The following is a 14876-nucleotide window of genomic DNA, read 5'->3' as shown; positions in this document are numbered from 1 at the left end:
CTCCTTTGATGTAGAATGACTTCCTTACTCACATTAATACTAAATGGCAGTAGGTAATGCATAGGGAATTACCTGTTGATGTATGCATTTATTACTGAAGGTGCACTGCATTTAATGCATTTCAAAGCAGTGCGTAACGCACACAGATTTAAATAACAATAATTGTGCACATGGGGGCAGAGCTGAATCCAGCACTAGGCGACCTAGGCAGTTGCCAAGGGCCCATGTTGGCTGGGGAGCCCATGATAGCTTCGGGGAGGCAATAAAAAAAATAAAATAATTTGTAAATAAAACATCCAAAGACATCTGTAAAAAAACTGGAGAGCATTAGGACCTCGAGAGGAAGACTTCTGTCAAAAAGAAGAGCAGGAAAGCCCCAGTAACCTCTAGGATAATGTCCAAACGTAAACAATACATGTAAACACTGCAGTAGATTTAAGGAGAGTGCAGATGGCCATCCAGCATGGAGCCAGACTGACTGAAGACAGAGCGAGCCCCCCAATGAAACAGTGGGTATAACATCCTACAGTTTAGTGAGCCTTAGCCCACCCCCAAAACAGAACTTCCTAGTGTGTGTGTGTGTGTGTTAGTATGTGTGTGTGTGTGTGTGTGTGTGTGTGTGTGTGTGTGTGTGTGTGTGTGTGTGTGTGTGTGTGTGTGTGTGTGTGTGCATGCATAATACCCCAGGTAGAGTAGATTGGCTGTCTAGTTAAGTGACTTTGCTCAGAGTCAAACCCTGAGCCTTGATAATTGGCAAGTCAGTGCCTTAAATGTCTACACCAGCTGTCAAATCTGTTGTATTTCTTTATTTTCCTTTGTTTTTATAAATCCCTGAGGATTACAATCTGTTAGTGTTTGCAGAATTTCATAGTTGTGTTACTCAGTGTCAGTGGTGCAGTATTTGCTGTTATTTTGTGGCTTACAATGATAGTAGTTTGAGTGGCCTTTAATGGTTGAAATGTTCTGAAATAAGTAGCCTTATCATTACTGGTTCATATGTTTTGTTTCACTGCTTACCAGAAAAATGTTCAAAACTACAAATTCAAAATACACTCTAATAAGTGGTGATGCACCGAAGAATATAATTTAATTCAATCAGCAAGGTAAATTAAAGAATATGTGCATTTATGAATGGTCCTAAAACGTGTGCAGGGGGCCATCGTTTGAAAACGGCCAAAAGGTACATTTAATCTGCCACTGGCCAGATGCATTTTCTGTGAATGTGGGTTTCAGTGCAGTTTCAGTGAATGTGAGTTGAACACTAGAATGACTACTGGGGGGGGGGGGTGCTGGGGAGCTGGCACATGTGGAGGTGTCCATGGTCCATTACCCTGTCTAGGGCCCCATTTCACCATTTGATCATGATCTGGCTCTTCATGGGGGACAGCATTTAATGTACACAGATGCGGACATGAGTAGAAATAAAGTGATGCTCATAAATGTAGGACTTTATGCACACATATGTAAATAATCATTGGGATAGTAGGCAAACTATACAGATCTGTTTGCATTCAATAACTGAGGTACAACTTAGATCTGTGAGGACCTTTGGAACATTTAGACTTAGGTGCTGTCTGGTTAAGTGACTTGCCCATTTACACAGTAAGAAGGTTGAAGCTGTGGGGATCTTACCCCAGACTACAGAGATGCAGCTTGTTAAGAGCTCATAGCCTTAATCTTCGGTGCTAACTGGTGAACAAGTACTAGTCAGTGCACGTGAGGACAGCAGGTAAATTTCACAAATGTAAGTAATAGCCAGTGCACACTGTGACGGCATTTCATGTACACAGAAATGAAGATAAAATAGTCCTGCATGAAGGGGGAGGACATCAGAACGCCCAAGCAAGATGGCTGTAGAGCTTAGACCTCTGGACAAGATCTGAAAAAGTCATTAATCAACCAGTTCTGGCTGGGAAAAAAAAAAACAAGAAAAAACACAGGATGCAGGATAAAGAGAAAGGGAAATAAGAGCTAGCAGAATTTAAAGCGTCTCCTCAGGAAGAACAGTTTTGTAAACTGTTCCAAAAGCTGATGGGCAGTCTCTGATGTTGTAGGCCTAATGAGGGAAACAACAGGTGAGCAACAAAGAAAAGTGAATAAGCTGAAATAAATTATCCAGTACTTGGAAGAGAGAAGAGCAGCGCTGATAACGGAAGTGCAGGAGTGCAGTAAAACAGCAAAAGACTGACTGAAATGAAAATAAAAGAAAAGCTACAATGGCAAAAAAGAAAAGTGGATGACCTAGAAAGATGAAACGATTTAAGGATAATAGGAGTGTCAACGCAGGTCCTACATCTAAAACTGGAAAGAATGCTGCTGGAAATGCTAAAAAAGAAAATTTCACTTACACAGATTGCAAGAACCAAAAATAAACAAAATCCACAGAGCTGGTAAAGTGGAAGGCGCAAGAGGACAGGACAGGTGGGGTACATAGCATGTCTGCACAGAAGGAGCGGTGGGGCACATAGCATGTCTGCACAGAAGGACAGGTGGGACAAATAGCATGTCTGCACAGAAGGAGAGGTGGGGTACATTGCATGTCTGCACAGAAGGACAGGTGGGGCACATAGCATGTCTGCACAGAAGGACAGGTGGGGCACATAGCATGCCTGCACAGGAGAGGTGGGGCACATAGCATGTCTGCACAGTTATAAACTTAAAAGAAATTGAGACATGCCAGAACATGTCAACGAATGCCATTTAATGATATGTTCATAAAACTGGCGGAGAATTATTCTGAATTACAGCATAAAGTAAGAAAAGGGATGCCTTACTTGTTGAGACCACTAAATGACCAGGAAATTCCTGCATGGATTAACTACCCTGCCATCTTAACTGTAGTATAGAAGGGAAATAGGCACGTTCCACACAGAGGGAGAAGCAGAAGCTTTCCTTATTGCACTTATGCTCAGTGAAAGCTGAAGCAAGAGGCACAAAGAAATCAGTTCAAATATCCCACTAGAAATGAACTGGAAGACAACTTGTCAAGGGCAGAGAGGAGATGCAGTTACAGGTGTCACTGAGAACATCTAATGTACACACACACACCTCTGGGGAGAAAATAGAACTAAAGAGGAAGTAACCAAAGGCACACAGGGTGATGTTGACAAAATAAGTGGGGCAGACAATATCCTGGATATAACAAATGACAGAAATTAAGGCAAGAACATGGAAAACAAATGAAATGTGATGGAAGTGTGCAAGAAAGATATAGTAACAAGAAGCTGATCAAAGCAGATAGTCAGCAGAAGGTGATAGTCCAATATTTATTCCAGCAGAAGGAGGAACAGAGCTACAAGAAGCAGGAGAAGAACATACTGTCAAAGAAGAGACACTGTAACTGAAGCCTTAGGAGATTCAGATGCCAGTGGTGGACCCCAGAAGGCCTACGCAGGAAGGACTTTTCAAACTAGGGAGGAAAAGCAAAATGGAACAGTGGCAGGAAAACTGGACAAGAGGAAGGAAGCCATTAAGAACTGGATAGCCTGGCCATACAGGGAAAATATGACAGAAGAAATGAGAGGCAGTACAAGAGAAGAAAATTAGTGGCTGTACTGAGTGAATTTCACTGTATGCAAGCATAACTGCATGCAAAATAACTGAAGCACTAAATTCACTGAGATGACAGGACAAAAGCGGAGTAACTGAGGCTCAGAAGGACTAATGGCATCTGTGAACATGGTGCACTATTCAAAGGTAAGAATTTTGTTTTAATGCACTGTGCTCCAGAAGTAACAGAAAGGTGCTGAGTAAAGGGATGGGGCACAGACAGGCAGATTTCTGTTACATGGTCTTTCCTGTGATTCACTGTGCTTTATGTTTGTGTTTTCACATAAAAGGTGGGTTTTCCCTTTGAAACAGAGGGCAACAGTGTTATGGTATACTGAAATGAAAAATAGAAGTGGAGAAAGGAATAATTATGGAAAAAAAAACATTGTGGGTTCAACTGCAGCGTGTTAGAGCAGAGTGAAAAGGAATGCATGAAACTCTCACAAAAGTAGAATCTAATACAAAGAAACCAAGTAGTAACAAATCTAATACAAAGAAACCAAGTAGTAACAAATCTAATACAAAGAAACCAAGTAGTAACAAATCTAATACAAAGAAACCAAGTAGCAACTGTGGGAGTGGGAAGCAGTAAACAGGAGCTAACAAAAGATAGGAGGCAGCCATGGAAAAGTGAAAGGAAGAAGGACAGGGGCAAAACAGAACTGGGGAGAAGGAGAAGATGAATGACCCACATACAGAGGCATGAAAATCTCAGGCTGGAGGGTGACCAATCCAACTCTGTGGGAAAGGTGGAGTGTCCCAAGTGTATGCTAAGGCCCAAGGGCAGAAGGGCCAGCTTGACAGGGAAACCCAGGGACAAGAGACATATAAAGGCAGCGATGGGGAGGGGAATACAAAAGTAAAGAGAATAGAAAGGAATGAACACAGACTGAAAGTGGTAACCTGGAGCATAAGGGGCATTGACCTAGTCAAAAGGGGAAAAAAGTACACTGCTAGTGAGTAGGATGCAAGGGGTTGTGATATTGCTCCAGCAGACTAAATTAAAGATAAAAGGGAGAGGGAAGATTATGAGACCACAGTACCCCAACGGAGGAACAGACAAAGCAATGGGTGGTAATAGGAGAGTGGACACCCTTCTCAAAAGGGATTACAAGTAGTGACAGAAAGGTTGCAGAAAAGTTGGGTGGGAAGATGGATCATTTGGCCAGAAAGAATAAATGAAAGGAGATGGGCAATGTTAAACCCGTATGCCCCAAACAAGTATCCAATGGACTTTTACAGCAGGTTCTTTGAAGAGTGGAATCAAATAAAAGGGAAGGAGAGGATATCATTAGAAGGTTGTTCAGTATCTCACTAGATCTCAAGAAAAACAGGCTGTTCTGCAAAAGAGAGTACAGTATAAAGATGAAAAGAAATTTGGACAGGAACATGAAAGAAGAGTGAAAGGATATATGAAGGGAAAGACGGCCTGAAAAGAGAGACTACACATTTAACAGAAATTACTTGATTCAAGTCAGTAGAGTGAACAGGATACTAGGGAAAGAAAAAACTCTAAAAAAGGTGGAGCAGATGGAAATACAGGAACAATTAATGTCGAACCATGCAGTGTAGCCATGACAATAAGGACAGAATAGGAATGGGTGAGCTAGAAGTGGAAAGATTAGGAAAGGAAGCAACAATTTCAAAAACTGTTAAAGGAGACAGTGGTGGAGAACACTAGTTAAGACAGAACTGAGGAAACACAAGTGGGATGGACACAAAGCAGCAGTTAGAGGAAAAAGTCATGAAAGAGGATGGGTGGAAAAAGAGGCAAGATGTGGAGGAGGTAAAACTGGAAGAGCTGATCAGAATACAAAGGAGAATTTGGAAAATGCTATAAAGAGAGAAGCACTAAGGACAGATGAAGCAGTAATAAAAACTGAACTAAAGGAAAGGCAACAACTGCAGTGGAAGAAGAGCAATGACACTGGGAGGGCTGCTAGGGGATAACTAGGGAGGAACAGAAAACATCTAGTGAGAGACAGAGAATACAACGTGAAAAGGTGAGAGAAAGGTACCAGTCATTAGGGGAAAAGAGGGAGAGATCATAGAGCTGGATGATAGCAATGTTAGAGAAGCATTTAGGGAATATCCCAGGAACAGGAGAAGGAAAAAGAAGCCCATTGGGGTCACAAACAGGGGAGAGGGAGACCGAGTAGAAGGAGTACAAAGGGAGAAACTGAATCTAACCCCCATGATGGAGAGGAGGCAAAGATGTACGACACCCACATGGTTACCCCGTAGAGTTAGTAGGGTGTAAAGAAAGTATGGACAGTTATGAAGGAGGAGTATGAAGGGGTAGATGAAACTGGAGAAATAACAGAGCCAGTGAAAAGGAGGATCTCAAAATAGGGGGAGACCATATGGAAGTGGGGAGGGGGAGGGGATTACTGATGAGTGTCCTTAATAAACACAAATATCAAGGTGATTACAAAAGTGCTAGCAAGGAAATGGATGAGATTCTGTGGAGAATAATACAGGAGGGGCAACAATTAATTGCTGGGCCCTAACATGGTCAATTGACAGAGAAGAGCGAAAGGGGAACACAGGCAGGGACAGTATTTTTTGACCTACAAAAAGCCTTTGACACAGATAAATGGTAATTTCTCTGGTTGATACTTGAAAAAAGATGAATGGGAAAAGATTTATATGATGGATTATGGCAATTTACCATGAGCCACTAATAGAAGTAATGGTAAACAGAGGAGTTTTTAAGGCACTAAAAGTAGGGAGAGGGGACCATACAAGAATGGCCCGTCTCTTCAGGGATCTTCATACTATTCATAGAACTGGTAATTGAAGTGAGGAAGAAGTTAGTACAACTAGAAGGAAGAACAGAAGTAAAGTTAGGGTTCCTATTGCATGTGGGTAACTGCATGCTTATGTTGAAAAATGTTGAGATGGCCATAGAGGAAATAATGCCATTTTTTGCAAGGTTTGATAGGGCTTCTGGGCAACCAGAAAAAGACAGTGGTGCATGTACCAAGAAAGCTGCCAGTGGACTTAATGGAAGCCAAGCTAATAACATAGAAGGACTGTAAATGGTGAGTAGAGAAAGGGAAAGTGAGAAGGGTCTCCAAAACAACATAAGACTGAGTAGTAAAAAAGGGTCTGGGGACTCCCACACATACCCAAACAGGCCTTGGCATATAACCTACTTATGTGGAAAGAGAGTAAGGAGGAGACCAAAAGGTAATGGGACAGAGGGCAAATTGGATGTTGTGAAAATATAAAAAATCAACGAGGAAGCACTAAAGAGCTAGAGCAGATATATGGGAGGAAGAAGAATAGGGCACTTTCATAAAGAAGAAATAAATGCAAAAATAGAAGGAAAGGGTGTCAGGGAGGGATGGAGTTAACAAATGAAGCAGCAGGATGGCAGATGGTTTTCAAAACTTTACAGGAATGTTAACACTAAGTGAGTGGTGGACATACACCAGACAGAGAGAAAATGGGTGGAGAAGAGAGACCAAGCAGAAACACAGGAAAGAAAACAAGGGAAATGAGAGCTTCATGGGGGAAGTGGGAAAATAGGGGAAAGGTACAAAAAGAAGGATTTATGAAGACCAAAGGGGGTAGTAGAGGAAGCCACAAAGAAAGAGATGAGGAAAGGATGGGAGAAGGAGGAAGGATGGCAGACTAGGGAAGCTGAATGATGAAAAGTCCTGAAAATGACATCACAGCTGCAGAAAATGTATAATAGAGGTCATAGATTGTATGTTGCACAGACGGTATCTCACACTGAAAAGATTTATTTATTTAACATTTGTTTACCGGGAGAGTCCAACTTGGAACGAGCCAGTTTTCACCGGAGGTCTGGAGAGAAATGCTCCAGATGCATGGCCACTCGGGCTTTGTCCTTGTGACCAAACCACACCAACCGTGGGTAAATCCAGCACTACCCACACCCAGGCGTGGGTTATTGCTATAATATACAACCATTCCTTTTGCCCAGCTATCAGCAACATTCTTCACCACTGTCTTCCAGATTGGCTCATTTGACAAACAGCTATTTGAAATTTAAAAAAAACAAATAAATCTATAGGGCACAGTCTGTATTCCAGCTGTGTCCAAATTTTGGAACAACATCTCGATCCCTATCTGGTCATTACCTATCCATTCATCTAAGCCTTTTCTAAAAGAATTCCTTTCCAACTCTTGGCTCTGTTCTTGTACCACACCCGGCTCATAGAACAGTTTCTCTTTTTTTTCTACGTGCTCATATTCTTTATGAAAACTCCCTAATCTGTTACAAAACAGTATTTCCAATTTCCCTATTGTCTTGCATTCTTCACACAAAAATACTCCTGCAAGTAAAGCAGTGCACGGCTAAAACGGGTAAGCATCCGAAAAAACAGCCAGCACTTGGAGAGTATATTAGACCCAATTTAATTATAAACTAGTGCTAGTTTATAATTAAATTGGGTCTAATATACTCTCCAAGTGCTGGCTGTGTTTTTTGGCTATTGTCTTGCATTGGCCTACCACTCTCCACTGCTTCACCTTAGTAACACACTTAACTCAAAATGTCATCTACTGTACAGAGGGAAGCCTTTACCTTCTGCCACCAATACTACCAATTTTTTCTTCTTTTATTTTCATGCATATTTTGTATACTTTTTCCTTCGTACTTATTTTACCTCTAATGCATTTATATTGCATATTTTCTATAGATTTGTTTATATTCTTTTGACTATTTTATGTCTTATTGTGAGTGAAGTTGCTCTACTGTTGTAATTTGTATTCTGTGGAACTTTTCTCCAGTGCTGAAAATAGTATCTTGCACAATCAGACTTTTCCAGTAAACAAATGTCAATAAATAAATAAGGAAAAGATGGACAAAACCCGTGGGAATTTTGCATGTGGGGTCTAGTGAATGAAGAAGGTGCATCATGGCAGGGTAAAGAAATGCCGGCAATAAGACTAATAACATCAGATGTGAAGCTTGCAGTAGCCAGAAACTAACCCAAGTGCAGGTGGCAGAAGGGCAGCTGGATATCAGATATCTAGGCATTGTAAGTAGTAAAGCAGAAAAAAACACATGAGAGGAGAAAAGGGAGGGGAAGAATGGAAGGTGGTGATGAATTAGTACCAGTCAGAAGGAGGGATGGGTGGTAAAAGTAACTAGAATAGAAATGAGAAGTATAGAACCACTGGTGTGAAATAAAAGTGTTCTGTGCACAAGGATTGCACAGTGTGTAATTGTAGAAAAGCAATGAGAAGTATAGAACCACTGGTGTGAAATAAAAGTGCTCTGTGCACAAGGATTGCACAGTGTGTAATTGTAGAAAAGCAATGAGAAGTATAGAACCACTGGTGTGAAATAAAAGTGCACTGTGCACAAGGATTGCACAGTGTGTAATTATAGAATAGCAATGAGAAGTATAGAACCACTGGTGTGAAATAAAAGTGCACTGTGCACAAGGATTGCACAGTGTGTAATTGTAGAATAGCAATGAGAAGTATAGAACCACTGCTGTGAAATAAAAGTGCACTGTGCACAAGGATAGCACAGTGTGTAATTATAGAATAGCAATGAGAAGTATAGAACCACTGGTGTGAAATAAAAGTGCACTGTGCACAAGGATTGCACAGTGTGTAATTGTAGAATAGCAATGAGAAGTATAGAACCACTGGTGTGAAATAAAAGTGCACTGTGCACAAGGATAGCACAGTGTGTAATTGTAGAATAGCAATGAGAAGTATAGAACCACTGGTGTGAAATAAAAGTGCACTGTGCACAAGGATAGCACAGTGTGTAATTGTAGAATAGCAATGAGAAGTATAGAACCACTGGTGTGAAATAAAAGTGCACTGTGCACAAGGATTGCACATTGTGTAATTGTAGAATAGCAATGAGAAGTATAGAACCACTGGTGTGAAATAAAAGTGCACTGTGCACAAGGATTGCACAGTGTGTAATTGTAAATGGCTGTGAAAAATAAAGATGTATTTCAGTAAAAATACATTCCTACTGAAAATGTGTGTGTGTGTGTGTGTGTGTGTGTGTGTGTGTCTATATATATATATATATATATATATATATATATATATATATATATATATATATATATATATATATATATATAAATATATATGGTGCCTTTCTTCTGTGTCCAGATACTTTGGTTACGTGTTTTTTTTTTCTGCTGGGCTTACTCCTGATGTTCTTCATCTCACATTGCTGCAGTCCTTACATATGGGTAGTCCGCTGTCCTCGGTCGGCCCGAATACCAAAGTATTAGGCTGACGTCGGTCATGGGCGCTCAGATCTGACATCATAGTGTCAGGGTATAAAAGCGCATGACCGACGTCATATCCTCAGTCTTTTTTGCCGCATGGTCCGATGCAGAAGCAGCGTTGCAAGTGCCGTTCGGCGTTCTGAAATTTTCGTATTCTGAGTTTCAGACCGAAACCAAGTTGGGCTAAGTACCCCGTTGGGGAATATTTTTGTTTTTTCTTGCCTCAGTTAATTCCGGATGTCAGAAAAAGTGAATAATTGTATTTCTTGTGGGAAACAGATACCGCATAGGGATTATCACTCTCTTTGCATTCCTTGTTTGGGACCGGACCACGACGTAGTCGGGTGTCGGTTTTGTGCTAGGTTTAATAAGCGCACTATAAAAAGAAGGTTAGATTGTGCTAGGTTAGTCTTTGGTGAGCGGTGTAATTATAATATGCCGACGGATCCACCGACGCCCGCTTCCACGAAGAAGCGCAAAGACAAATCCTTGAAACCTAGACAGGTTGATTCGTCCGTTTCGGACGCCGGACCTGCAGAAGCTACAGTGGAGCAGGTGGATCCGGCTAAAGTTTCTGTTGAGTCTCAGGGGGAAACTTTGATTTTGCAGGATGTGGCCTCACAGGAGTCAGGTCAAGCTGAAGGGGCCTCTCAGGTTACTGTTCTCCCTTCTATGCCTAAGGTGGTTAGGCCTTCTGCTACTATTTCTAAGGCTTCTTCTAAGGGCAGGTCTGTTTTGCCTTCCTCTGGTGTCCCTCCAGGTACTTCAGGGTCTGTGCCTAAAAAGCACATGCTTAAAATGGCGGAAGATTTGATTACTTTAATTAGAGGTTCTATGCCCCCTCCTGATAAGAGGCCCAGGGTGGAGCCAGAGTTGGAAAGTTTGGATCAGGCCTCAGACGACTCAGACTCTTCTGCTGAAGATATTCAAGATTTTCCCCTTATTCGGATTCTGATGCAGAGGATTCCACTCCTTCTGCTTCTCCTCCAGAGGATTTTTCGTTTTCAGAAACTCTGCATTCCATGAGGGAGCATTTTAAGTGGGAAGGACAGGATTTCTCTGATTCACGAAAGAGGCTTAGGGAATTCTTGTTTTACCACAGCATAGACCCTTGGCTATACCTCCTGTTTTGGATGTTGTTCAAGATGTTTTCTCGGAGGCTTCCCTTAATCCAGATTCTTTGCCTCCTGCGCCAGTTAAACCGGACAGGTATTACAGGGTGCCTGAGGCTCATAAATATCTGTATAAGAGTCCTAGGGCGGACCCAGAAACTATTAGTCAGGGGCCTAAGGGTGTTAGAGCTTCTGTTGTAAAGAATCCGGTTCCTCTAGATAAGGAAGCTAGAGCTTTGGATAGATGGGGTAAGAAGGTGTATACCTCTTCTACTTTAGCAATGAGGGCTTTAAATTGCCAGTTTCATATGTTGAAGTATCAGAATTTCCTCCTTTCTCAGCTAAAATCTAAAGTGGATGCTTTGGCAGAGGGCATAGAGTGTAAAGAATTGCAGGATTTAGTACATGTCTCTGAACAGGTGGGTAAGCATTCTTTGCAGTGTGGTTTTGATGCTGTACAGGCCTCTTCTAGGGTGGCTGCCACTGGATCAGTTCTTCGTAGGCATGCCTGGCTTAAGGATCAGAATTTGTCCGAGCATGTTAAAACTAGAATTCTGGATGCCCCTTTACAGTCTGAAGTTTTGTTTGGTCCCCCTGTGGAGTCGGTTTTGAAGAAAATGGAAGACAAGGCTAAGTCTATGCAGACTGATTTTTTGCAGGTGCAACCTCCAAAGTTTAGTAGAAATTGGCCTACTAAGGGGTGGACCTACCCTTCTTCTGATTCTCAGTCTAGGGGTAGATCTAGATGTGGCAGGGGCAGAGCTCACAGTACATTCAGGCCTAGAACTTGGAGTTCACCTGCACAATCTGCAGGTGAGGGCAGGGGCCAGTCCTTTCGTAAACAGGCCCAATGACCTGCATTTTCAGCTGCCAGATTCTTCTTCCCTGGCAGCTCCTTTGGGAGGAAAATTAGCACTCTTCAAGCAAAACTGGCTTTTAGTCACCCAGGACAAATGGGTATTGGACATTATAAACCGAGGCTACAAGTTCTATTTCCATACATTGCCTCCTTTCAAAGGCATGCCAGACATTCCTCCTCAGCAAAGGATAGAGGCTCACAAGCAGATTTCTTTACTTCTTCAAATAGGAGCTATACAGCCAGTTCCTCTGTCAGAAGTGGGACTAGGATTTTATTCTCGCCTGTTTCTAATACCAAAGAAAGGGAACACGTGGAGACCAATTTTGGATTTATCTATCCTCAACACTTATCTGGACATTCCAAAGTTCAAAATGCTGACGTTACAACAGCTTTTACCTCTGTTGGGAAAAGATCACTGGATGGTAACTCTGGATCTCAAAGAGGCTTATCTTCATGTTCCTATCAGGCCCAGTTGCAGGAGGTACCTGCGTTTCGGGCTGGAAATTTACATTATCAGTTCTCTGCATTGCCCTTTGGCTTATCTACTGCGCCCAGAGTGTTCACAAAGGTTCTGGCTCCAGTGATAGCCTTTTTCAGGTTAAAAGGAATACAGATTTATCCTTATTTGGACGATTGCCTGATTATTGCACAACACAAAGACGAACTTCTGCATCATCTACAGTATGTGATGGTAGTGTTAAGATGCCTCGGGTATTCTGTGAACGAAACAAAGTCCAGTCTAGTACCCTCTCAGGACATGTGCTTTCTGGGTGTGAGACTGAATACAGCTTCCCAGATGGCCTTTTTGATCCCGGACAAACAAAGAAGCCTTTCTCTTTATTTCCATCAAATGTCTCTACAGTCCAGGCTGACTGCAAAGACAGTCCTTCAAGCCTTGGGGTTCATGGCATCTTGTATTCTGGTGCTTCCCAATGCCAAACTGCATATGAGGAAGCTTCAATGGTATCTCAAAAATGTATGGACACAGCACTGCCAAGATCTAGACACTGTCATTCAGATAATACCTTGCATTCAGAAAGAATTTTTGTGGTGGGCTCAGGAATGTCACCTAAACAAGGGACTCTCTGTGACCCGACCAGAGGCGAGTCAGATTCTAACGACAGATGCCTCGGACAAGGCTTGGGGAGCACACCTCAATGGAAAATGGGTGCAAGACACGTGGCCTGTCAGACTTCAACATTTGCATATCAACTTGAAGGAGATGTTAGCAGTCCAATTTGCATTGATGGCTTTCAAGGATTTACTTCACCCAGGACAGGTGTTGATTCAAACAGACAACACTACTGTCATGTGGTACATCAACAAGCAAGGGGGAACCCATTCGTACCCTCTTTGCAGGCAAGCGATGATTTTGTGGGAGATTGCTCTCAGTTTACACCTCAATCTTCAGGCAAGGTTTCTACCAGGAGCACAGAACTCCTTAGCGGATGTGTTGAGCAGACAAATTGTGGATCCTCACGAGTGGAAACTGGATCCTCATGTGTTTCAAAAGTTGACAGTGTTATGGGGACACCAGACATAGATCTGTTCGCTTCTCCACTAAATTACCAGTTGCCAAAGTTTTGCACAAAATATTTCATCCCACAGCTTGGAAGGTGGATGCTCTATCATTCAGTTGGAGCAATCTTCATGTCTATGCCTTTCCACCTCTGCCTCTCATTCCCAAGGTACTCCTGAAGGCCAGAATAGACAAGCCATCCATGATTCTGATAGCACCGGATTGGCCTCGACAGCACTGGTACCCACTACTGAGGAGTTTGGTGCGGGAGCCTCCATGGCCTCTGCCTTTGATTCCGCATCTTTTGTCTCAGGAGGGCAATCACTTCCTCAATGTCAAGATTCAGTCTCTGCATCTCACAGCCTGGCATATTCTGTTTTAGACCCTGGAGGGTCTCAGCTTCCACAACAAGTTTTGAATGTTATTTTGGAGGCCAGAAGGCCTAGTACAAGGAAAGTTTACGCTGATAAATGGAGGAGATTTTTTCTTTGGAGCAAAGCGAAGGACTTTGATGTTTCCAAGCCTGATTTAAGTGTTTATCTTCAATATCTTACTGAGTTATTGGACAAGGGTTTGTCTTTCTCCTCGATAAAGGTTCATGCTGCAGCCATTTCTGCTCACTATGACTGTGACCCTCCTTTATTTTCCCATCCTTTGTTTAAGCAATTTCTTAGAGGGGCAAAGAACATAAGACCCCCACGTAGAGCTCCTACTCCTGCTTGGGATCTCAATTTTGTGTTGGAAAAGCTTACTCTACAACTTTTTGAGCCTGCAGCTACTGCCGAGTTAAAGTATTTATCATGGAAGACTGCTTTTTTGTTGGCCATTACCTCTGCAAGAAGGGTTTCTGAATTACAGGCCCTTATGTCAGTGGAACCTTTCCTGATTTTTCATAAGGATAGGGTATCTTTGCGTACTAATCCTTCCTTTATGCCTAAAGTGGTTTCTAGTGTGGCCTTGAACCAAACTATTCATTTGCCTACTTTTTATGCAAACCCTCAAAATAAAGGGGAGAAGATTTTGCATACTTTGGATATTGACAGGCAGTTACGTTATTATTTGAGCAGAACCAAGGGGTTCAGGCAGTCTCAGCAGTTGTTTGTTTCTTTTGCTTTGGGTTCTCAGGGAAAACCTGTTTCAAAACAAACTATTTCTAAATGGATTGGGTTTTGTATTTCTTTCTGTTATTCCCATCATGGTAAGGAGATTCCGGCTGGAATCAGACCTCATTCCACTAGAGCTACTGCCACTTCTACTGCCTTTCTAAGGGGTAGCTACAAAGATATTTTGGAAGCAGCCACTTGGAGTTCAGTACATACTTTTTCCAAGCATTACCACCTTCCTCTTTATTCTAAGTCTAGGGCTGGATTTGCCACTGCAATATTACAGGGCATTTTAGCAGCCCCTAATGCTTTATGATTTTGCCATCCTCCCTTTACCTCTGCTTTGGGATTCTACCCATATGTAAGGACTGCAGCAATGTGAGATGAAGAACATAGTACAGTTTTGTACCTACCATAAATGTAGATGTTCAAGATCCACATTGCTGCAGTCCAATTTACCCTCCCTCCTTCCCCTCTGTAGTTTGGCATGGT

The 14876-nt window shown here is 42.2% G+C and overlaps 1 protein-coding gene across 1 annotated transcript in view; it reads left to right on the top strand.

Moving 5' to 3' along the window:
- The window catches only part of LOC122817219 (sodium-dependent lysophosphatidylcholine symporter 1-like), a 985499-nt gene that overhangs the window by 630102 nt on the left and 340521 nt on the right, over positions 1-14876 (top strand). The gene's annotated exons all lie outside the window — the stretch shown is intronic.

This window comes from Protopterus annectens, chromosome 12.part0, assembly GCF_019279795.1.
Source record: "Protopterus annectens isolate FY-2018-M chromosome 12.part0, PAN1.0, whole genome shotgun sequence".
NCBI classification, from domain to species: Eukaryota; Metazoa; Chordata; order Ceratodontiformes; family Protopteridae; genus Protopterus; species Protopterus annectens.
This window is presented reverse-complemented; position numbering and strand designations above follow the sequence as displayed.